At 41.8% G+C, this 10,310-nt stretch overlaps 1 long non-coding RNA gene across 1 annotated transcript; it reads left to right on the forward strand.

The window, feature by feature from the left end:
* The first annotated feature begins 459 nt into the window (after positions 1 to 459).
* LOC144585055 (uncharacterized) lies at positions 460 to 10,109 on the forward strand. Its single transcript, XR_013539537.1, has 2 exons — positions 460 to 1,346; positions 8,391 to 10,109. It is a non-coding gene; the product is annotated as an uncharacterized LOC144585055 (long non-coding RNA).
* Positions 10,110 to 10,310: the final 201 nt, after the last annotated feature.

The following is a 10,310-nucleotide window of genomic DNA, read 5'->3' on the forward strand; positions in this document are numbered from 1 at the left end:
GCCAGTTAATGAGAAAACAATGTGGTCTAGTCTTGGAAACGTGAAGCTATTCTGTTCTGTAGATCCCTGCACTTCTGCTGCACAGCTAGAGGAATGTAACCAGAAATTCAAAACTCTGCAACAATCATTTGCTCAGCCAGAAGATGTGGAGGGAACATGACTGCCAGCCAGCTACACAGATTGAATCACTCGTGTGGCAGTCATTATACAATCACATAAAGCAAGACGATTTTGCCAGCTGCATTCAAAAGGGACATATTCTAGACTGCAGCCTTCAATTAGAAAATCTTATTTGAGATGGGAAGAGGGTATTTTCTTCCTTTTCAAAGAAAAATCTTTTTATTTGTAGCCAGGCTGAAGATAAACATCAGCAGTCAGGAACATTAAATTATGACAGAAATTCGTGCTAGTTAAAACAGCTTAGAAGCTATAACCTACTAACACTTTTAGACTGCCTATTGGTATGCAGGTGAAGTAAAATATCCAAAGGCAGAGAGAAAACTAATCTCTGCTCTTTTAAAGCCAAGAATCACTCGGAGACATCAGCGTTTTTTACTTAGCGCTCTTCCATAAGACTCATTTGCAGCGATTCATCTGCAAAAGTGGAGAAAGACTAGGAGAAGAGAGAAAAGATCTTTATAAATACAACAGACACCTCCACAAACATATTAAAAACCACAGAGATGTCAAAGAAAGTGTTAAGAGCTGTGTAAGTCCATCCTTGCCGCTACGGAGAAAAACTTTTTTTAACGAAGGGGGAAGTTTTTTTTTTCCAAATCATTCAAGATGTCAGGTGTGTGCATGTTTGGCCTGGATCAGGTGAAGAACCAGAGAGAGAGAGAGAGAGAGTTCGGACACAAAGATGGAGACCAACAGAACCAGAGGAACTATGGGATTTTGTATTTCTAGCTAGAAGCCCTTATTGTGAGAAATTCAACTTTTGAACTATGAACATTTTGAATTAAGTTGATAGAACACATCTGCTGCTGAGGGAGTGGAGCAACGGGGATTAAGAAGACCCTGGTACGAGGATCCTCCCGAGCAAAGCAGATTCCACACCTGTCCACTAAGTGATGGAAGACACGTTAAGCATCCCATACTTCATAATAAGTTGTAAGGACCATATATCTAGGGGGAAACAAAGAAACAACTAATACGCATGTCCAGCTAGCAACCTGAGACAAAGAAACATCTAATGTGCATGCCCAGCTACCAACCTGCCTAAAAAGAATATAAAAAGAGGGGTCTGGGCAACCATAATTTGTCTGCTGAGACCAAAAGACTTTTGGAACTAACTACTTTCTTTGGAACTTGGACAATGCAGATAAAGAATTCTTCTCTCTTTGGTGAGTATTTATGTGGTATGTGTGTGCTGAATGCATGAAACCCCTTTATCTAGAATTGTAATCAATCGGTAATGAAGTATATTCATTTTGCATTTACCAAAGTCTCTTGTGAGGTCCTTTGATGTTTAATATTGTTCTTCTTGGGATACAAAAGATCCAGTAGTCAGCTTTTCATGACAAACACACATACTTTTCAGACCTCTTTTTACAATTGGGGACTTCCCATTTTGCACGCAATTCAGGGCCTTCAAAAAGAAAATAGATTATTTTCCCCCAGCAGAAAGTAACCAGGCAACATTTCCTGCACTTTCTTGTTCTTCTTCTACTTCATCTACGCTTTTCTTTTCTCAAACTGCAGTTACCATTCCGCTTCTGTGCTAGGATCTCGTAATGAAGGGGAAGAAAGGTGTTGTAGAGGATTAGAAATTGAGGAGTTGGTGGTCCTCTAGTCCAGTGGTTCCCAACCATGGGCCTCCAGATGTTCTTTGACTACAACTCCCAGAAGCCTCCTCCACCACCTCTGCTGGGCAGGATTTCTGGGAGTTGGAGTCCAAGAACATCTGGAGGCCCAAGGTTGGGGACCACTGCTCTAGTCTGTCTCTCTCCCCCTACCCAGCATTTGATCGCATAATAACTTCCTGTTCTCTGTCATGACTAAGAAGGTTGCTTGTGATTTATTGCCTGTGTGATTGATTGCCTGTGAGCTTACAGCTTGACCCATGGTGTTTCTTTTGCAACTGGGGTTTGGGCTATGTCATTTAAATGGAGTTTGTGCATGTGTATGTATGCATATATTAGAGATGGGCATTGACTGCCAATTCAGTTCTCAGTCAGACAGGTGTTCAGTGGTTCCCAGCCCCGCCTCCTCCAGTGGGCACCCACTCAGAAGCAGCAGCCAAGCTGCCCTGCCCAGCCTTCTCTGAGCACTGCCTCTGAGTGGGTGCCCACCAGAAGAGGTGGGGCTTGTTGTTGTTGTTTAGTCGTTTAGTCATGTCCGACTCTTCGTGACCCCACGGACCAGAGCACGCTGGGCCCTCCTGTCTTCCACTGCCTCCCAGAGAGTTTGGTCAAATTCATGTTGGTAGCTTTGATGACACTTTCCAACCATCTCGTCCTCTATCGTCCCCTTCTCCTCTTCCCTTCACACTTTGCCAACATCAAGGTCTTTTCCAGGGAGTCTTCTCATGAGATGGCCAAAGTATTGGAGCCTCAGCTTCAGGATCTGTCCTTCCAGGGAGCACTCAGGGTTGATTTCCTTCAAAATTGATAGGTTTGTTCTCCTTGCAGTCCAGGGGACTCTCAAGAGTCTCCTCCAACACTGCAATTCAAAAGCATCAATTCTTTGGTGGTCATCCTTCTTTATGGTCCAGCTCTCACTTCCATACATCACTACAGGAAAAACCATAGCTTTGACTATGCAGACTTTTGTTGCCAAGGTGATGTCTCTGCTTTTAAGATGCTGTCTAGATTTGTCATCGCTTTCCTCCCAAGAAGCAGGCGTCTTTTAATTTCATGGCTGCTGTCATCATCTGCAGTGATCATGCAGCCCATGGAGGTGGAGCTGGGAACCGCTAAACACCTGTTTGGCTGAGAAGCAAACCAGCAGAAACTGCTGAACTGGTGGTTTGTTCCCCTCTCTAGTATATCTACATAAATAATATATACCATATATAAATGGTCTAGTTTTTGTTGAGAAGATAGTTATAAAATGGCTTTGGGGTTCCATCTAGTCTTACAATGCTATGAAAAACTGAAACAAAAACAAAATGTGCTACTTATATACCACCCCATAGTGCTTAGAGCACTCACTGGACAGTTTATAGTTTTATTATGCAGGCTACACATTGCTCCCCCTCACAAGCATGCTGGCTATTCAGTTTATTGACCTCAGAATGATGGAAAGCTGAGTCAACCTTAAGCTGGCTACCTGAAGGATCAAACTAATATATCACCCCATTTGAGCAGAGTTTTAGCTGCCAAACTGCAAATTCTCATTTCTTTTTTTGTCATAGTCAAATTAATTTTCATGGACAACTAATTTGAAACCTGAACCTTTGGGGTCATTTTTTAACACAAAAATCGAGTAACAAACAACTTATTCCAAGCCCTGTGGCACAGCCAAAACTCTGCTCCCAACCTGGGTTCAATCCCAGATAGCTGGCTCGAGGTTCACTCAGCCTTCCATCCTTCCGAGGTCAATAAACTGAGCTTGGTGTGTGTTTGGGGGCGATGTGTAGCTTGTGTAATTAAACTATAAACTGTACAGAGAGTGCTTTAAGCACTATGGAGTGGTATATAAGCAGAATATTTTTCACTTAGTTTTATTCTATAAAACTGTAATTTACAGCCCTTCTACTATGCTAGAAAGGAATCGTTTTCAAGAATTTCAGGAGGGATATGCAATTCACTTGGAAAGCAGCTCCTTCAGTACAGAGTCACAGAGCCTATTCAGCCACTGAAAATACCCTCTTTGTTAGAATATAATCAAATGAGGTCAAAAAGTTGTACATCCTAAAGAGTTTAAGCAAATGTTAAGAGGAATGTGTATTTCCTGTTGTTACAATGTTTGCTTCTCAGACATGCAGTTGCTTCAACAGCACAATCAGATTTACAAACGAACCTCCTGTTTACCTCTTCAGGGTGAAACAGGAAAATAAAAGCAAGACAATTTGCAAAATACCGAATGAGACAAGTTCTTGCTAGGACAATCAGATGCCTTTTGTAATTACCGACACCTCTGTTTCTAATAATGTGTTCACTGTATCACCCCATTTGAGGCAACTATTGGGTGGAAAATTACATGAAGAATAGGTAGCAGAAATATAGCACAGAAACATGTAGAATTACAGTAGTAGCAAAAAGGTCAATGTCCCGTTATTCATCACTGCAATCCACAGAATAATGTTGTCAGTCTAAGAGTCTGGTGTAATAATCTCTGTCCACACTTTTTTGTCCCTTCTAGTTAACTTTGTTCCTGGGATTGAGATGAATGTGTAAATTTCTAAAGTCAATGCATATAAAAACCAAAAACAGTCATTACTTTTTTTGCACTGATCTCTATGAAATTTGGTGACATGATAAACTGCAAAGAGGAGAATAAACATGTCATATTTTAGATACCTAGCTTCAGAGGCATGCATATCAGACATATTTAGAGTTTGCCTTTAAAAAAAAGAAAAGAAAAAAGGAGGCTGGTTGAATTTGTGCCCCACGTCAGAGCTGATCTGTAAGTTCACTTTGAGTCCTAACAGAACCTAATCTGGCCATTCTCCTTTGATCTGGACTTCATACAAGTTGGTCCAAATCAGGTCAGATTGGGATTTGTCCGAATCCAGTATGCATCCCTGCATTTTAACCTAGATGCGTCCGATTCTTTTGTTTCAACATCCAAAGTCTTTTTCATCTGGTTTTGCAAAGTGTGTAGCTTTTACTGCCTTACTTATGTATGATTTCCAGGCTTTTATTTTAATTTTCACTTCCATTGCCATCCTAATCTAACCTAGACGTGACACTTTCACCCTGGCTTGATGGTTGCTGTGGATAATTCATTAATGACTTAGGGCAGGTGTTGGTTGTGAGCCATACACCTGTTTCTGTTCTGGCAATTTGCAAAGCACAGCCAGTTCCTTGTATTTCCATTGTTCAACCAAATGTTTCTCCCTGATGAAAACGACACAGGCTACTAATGAAAGGATGCTCATTCCAAGTCCCCCATCCCACCCCAAATGGATGTGCCAAGTTTTGGGCTTGTCCGTTTTTGACCCACTAATATTGTGCAGATGTAAGTGTATAACTTCTGGACTGTGTCTATTATATCCCCTACAGCAGTGGTTCCCAACCTTGAGTAATCCAGGTGTCCTTGGACTGCAAGTCCCAGAAACCCCAACAGCAACAGCTGGTGGTGAAGTCTTACGGGAATTGCAGTAGAACTCCTAGGTTACAGCATTATATTGCTGTCCTACAGCAATGGATGATGATATTGTCAGCATATCTTCCCCTGCTGTCTGATGTAAGGAAAGAAGAAGGAAGCATATAAATAGGGTAAACTAAACTTAGGAGACTGATTCATTTCTACCATTTACTGGGTGCACAAGCCAACCACAAACAATACTTCTATCTGGACTAAATGAACCAATATCTTGCCGATTAGTGTCTCACCAATAATATGGGAGCATACTCTTCACACATGCATTGCTCTAACACAGTGGTACCCAACCTTGGGCAACCCAGATGTTCTTGGACTGTAACTCCCACAAGCATTCACCAACAGGTCTGCTGCCTGGGGTTTCTGGGAGTCGCAGTGCAAGAATACCTGGGTTACACAAGGTTGGGAACCACTGTTCTAGCATACGTAGAAGAACCATTTTTCTTGATGGAGACCGCCATTGGCATGATGACAATGGCTGCACAAGTGGCTCAATTCCATATTAATGACAGGACTTTATACTAAATGGAAGCTAGGTAGAATACTCTTCTACTGGGTTGCCAATATTGTGGGGGAAAACCTCATTATTGTTAGGAAAATGGACTAATTCACTGACTCCCAGCATGGACCACCAAGGGGTCACGGACGGCATGGGGAAACTTTTGAAAAAACACAACCTAAAAACAGTATTCAAGCCCACCACAAAAATACAACAAATGTTACGTTCAGCAAAAGACAGAAGGGACCCCCTCACCATTACAGGAGTATACCGGATACCTTGCAGTTGTGAACAGGTATATATTGGAACCACAAAATGCAGCATCCACACCAGAATCAAGGAACATGAGAGACACTGCAGTAAAACAACCAGAAAAATCGGCAGTAGCTGAACATGCTCTAAATTTAAACAAGCTGGACATGAAATTCTATTTCAAAATACTGAAATACTAGAGATCATTACGCACCAGGAATCATTACGTTAGACTGCATAGGGAAGCCATTGAAATCCACAAACATCAGCAGAGTTTCAACAAAAAAGAAGAAAGTTTAAAACTGAATAAAACTTGGCTCCCAGCACTGAAAAATACAGCTTACAAAAGGTCACGAACTCTACCCAGCCACAAGGACTGGTGATCACTACACACAAAAGACCAGCTAACGACACCCATCAAGCACAGTGACAGATAATCTCTCCTCCGGATCACAACAATAGACCCACAACAAAAACACACCAATCACCATTATCACCCATCTCCTGAACAGGACAAAAGTTGAACCCACAGCTATAAATACTCAACTCTCCAACTAACTGCACCAGAGCACAGTGTGCTACTCCTGTCCTCTGAAGATGCCGGCCACAGAGACTGGTGAAACGTTAGGAAGAACAACCTTCAGAACACGGCCAAAGAACCCGAAAAACCCACAACAACCAATGGACCACCATTATTTCTCCAAAGACTTTTGTTGGCCATCCCTTCTGTGATGCATTGGCCCAAAGGAGCTCAGAACGCCGACTAGGTCCTCACAGCCAGCCAAGAAGTGACTGCAATGTGGAGGTTTGTAGGTGGCCTTTTTGAGGTCCATAAAGATGGCCCCACTACCCTTTTCTCCGCCTTCTCCACCTGTGCATGCTTCAAAGGGCATGAGTGCTACATGGCCAGAGCATTATGTTCCATGATTGTCAACACGATACTGACCAATGTGGATAAGAAAGCATGGACAGAGAGGGGAAGTGGCTGCCTACCTTATGTGTTGTCCTTGATTGCATGGCGCCCCGGCCGCCCTTCTGAAATGGGTATGCATAAATGTCTCCTCATGAAACCAATTCCTGATGGCAGACATGTGCAGCTTTTTGCGAGACACGGCAGATGATTAGTGCAATGAAATATTCTTGTCAGCTCGTCACATATTCAGGGAAAACACAATTGGCAATAAAAGATGCGACGCCTTCCACCACTGCTTTTAAAATTGTTATGAAAAGCTTAATTTTAACTGCTGCTGGAGACAGAGAGAAGGCTGTCTTTGTGCATGCTGCTGTCTCTTGGCTGAAATTAATAAAAGCGAATGTTTTACATTATTGTGCCTTAGTTATATTGTAATGTGTGACAGAAGATAAAAAACAAACAACTTAATTGATTCTTTTCCTAATTCCAGACCTGGCAGTCAGAGCTCTCCTATCATTCTTTTGAGAGTGATTACAAAATGTGCTTCAAAGTTTATGGGTTGTTCAGTGTACTCTGGAGAAGTGAGCAATGCCTGGTATATCATGTTTCAGATGGCAAATTGCTTTTATAATTTTGGGTAAGGCACCGAGATTAAACGTATGTCGGCACTCGTATGCTTTCACCAGGAATCCATTTAGTGCACATATCAACATTAAGGGTGCATAATACTTAATCATTCCTTCTGATTTCTTAGACTGTCAGTATATAAGATGCCCAATAATAAAGGGTACGTTTAGGATATTATCAATGGACATACTCTGTGTATATACGTATCTACGTATGCATGTATTTTCTCATCTTTCTCCCTTACAGAATCCAATGTAATTACATGATATTGATTTTATATATACAGTATTTAAAACATTGGCTGAAATCCAGTTGCTTAGCTTAGGAAGTTGTCCTACAGTAAACTCATGGACTCAATGCGAATTTGGTGAATCTCCACCTCTTCAAGTCTCATGATTCCAATGGGCCTACTTCAATTGTTATTTACTTTAGGGTAGTGAATAATATGGCTTGGAAACGGGGATGAGCACCGTGCCCTAGAGCCAGACACGACTGGACTAAATGTCAAGGGGAACATTTACCTTTACCTTTACAAGTGAATTATAACTAGAGTCATCCCATTTGAATCAATGTCACTTATGGAAGACCTGACTCACCACATCCCAAGTGGTTCAATGGGCCTAATCTAGTTTTACTTACTATGCTAAGTAATAGGATTTCAGCCCCTGTTAAATAAATTATCCCATTAAAACCACAACAAAAAGGAGTATAACACACCATGAGTTGGGCCATTTTGGGGTTTGTTTCAGGGTGCTTCAGAACGAAACAAAACCCTGAACAATTATTGGTGTTCGTGATTTGTACATTTTCTGTTTTGTGTGATTTCAGATTTCCAGGAGTGGTAGAACAGCTTCTGTGTGAAGTAGAAATGCCAAATTTGCAGAGAGTCTTCAGATGACATTCCTCCCCAGTACCTCTATGTTTAATGAAGATTGGATTTGGGATGTCTGAGTTATAACCCCCCAAATCAGGTCCCCCCCCCAGGAGAGTTGTGTTTAGCCAACTGCAACCTGTAAGAGCAGGGCTCATGAGGTTTGGTGGCTTGAGCTGAGGTTCTATTGGAAAGATGTTTCAACAAGCAACTGGGTCCCAATCCATTGAGGACTTTATTGGTCAAAACCAAAGTCTTCAACATGACAAGCAGTCAGTGCCAGTCAGCCGGTACCGGGGAGTTGTCATCAAACTTGTTCACACCTGAGACCAGGTTAGCTTCCACATTCTGCACCTATTGTAGTTTCTGGGTCAGCTTCAAGGGCAGTCCCACATAGAGAGTGTTACAATAGTTGATCTTTGCTTAAGGTTTCATGGATATGTTAATAGCAGGGACACAGAACAGAACCCTGAGGGAATCCATAGGACAACGGTCATGGGGGCACTGAGAAATATTCCTCTACCACCCCTGCTCTGCAGGGCACTAGCCACTTACTACAAAAGACAATCTGCAGAGCAGAAAACAGAGGCCAAGATCCAACTTTGATATCACATACCATTAGAACTAGGACTTCCTCTTCCTCCAGTAGCCCTCAGTGGTTCCAAAAACCTGCTCCAGAAGGCTTCACAATTCCCTGGAGAAGGATTTTAGGGCAAATGGGAAGAGAGGGCTACTAATTCTGTCACAAGCCAGGACACCCAGTGGAAATACACTGCTGGAGGTGAATCAGAGTATTCCCTGTGGCGTATCACTCATTTTAAAGATGGATCCACATGGTTCTGTTGGTGTTTTCTGTCTGGGGTTGGAAGGAAGAAGGGGTGCCAGTTTACGCCTGACCATACATTAATTTTTCAGAACACTTCATGACAAATAATAATGCTTCATGATGAATAATTCATTTTTAATTACGAAAAGTGTTGTCACGTATCTGATTAGGTCTCTGATTATTTATTTCCTCACAAAACCTTCCATGCCATGGCCCCCTTACTTCTTCTTATGTGTTGCCTCATCTTGATGCCAACCAAACCAAACCTTCACAGAACACGCTGAGTATTTTCTGACCAAGGTTTCAAACATGTCACAGGTTTGTACATCATTTTACACCCACAAAGAAGATGGTATTTGAGAGGAGTGGCTTTTGATAGAGCTGACAACGAAACTCTCAGCTTATAGTAGCAACATACCCTGGAGAATATTTCCTGGAGACCAGTAGATACAGGAAGGAGCATCTCCTTGGCTTTCTAGGATGTCATTTAGATGTCCTGGCCTATGATGATCTTCCAGATTCCCAGTGTGGTGTAATGGACTAGGATGCTGGAGAACAGGGTTCCAATCCCCACTTGGCCATTGAAAATCACTGGGTGAGTGGAACTAATAAAACCACTCCTTAAATACAGTAGGACTCCCCAATGGATGCAGAAGAACACAGATTATAGTGAATGCTATTTAATAGCAAATGCTATAGTCTTTGGCTCCCTCTATTGACCATTTCTGGTAACTTCACATTTAGAAATACATGTTTTTCTAGAATTTTTCTTTTAATAATTTCACATACAGTAGTTGGTAAGTGAATCAGTGGATATTGATCCTATGGATTTGGGGGTCTTAGTGTATGTCACTTACCTTGAACACCCCGTATGTGTTAGAACACCTATAAGGTCTCTATAAATCAGACAGCACAGAACACACACACACAGGCTGACCTCCTTTCAGTCTAGAATGATATTTTTATAATTGATGAGGTCATTTCCTCCTTCTTCACATTCCCTTTTAATCCTCTCTTGGAGAATCTATTGTTTCAAAGAGGCAAGAGACTA

Source organism: Pogona vitticeps, chromosome 1, assembly GCF_051106095.1.
Source record: "Pogona vitticeps strain Pit_001003342236 chromosome 1, PviZW2.1, whole genome shotgun sequence".
Classification (NCBI taxonomy): domain Eukaryota; kingdom Metazoa; phylum Chordata; class Lepidosauria; order Squamata; family Agamidae; genus Pogona; species Pogona vitticeps.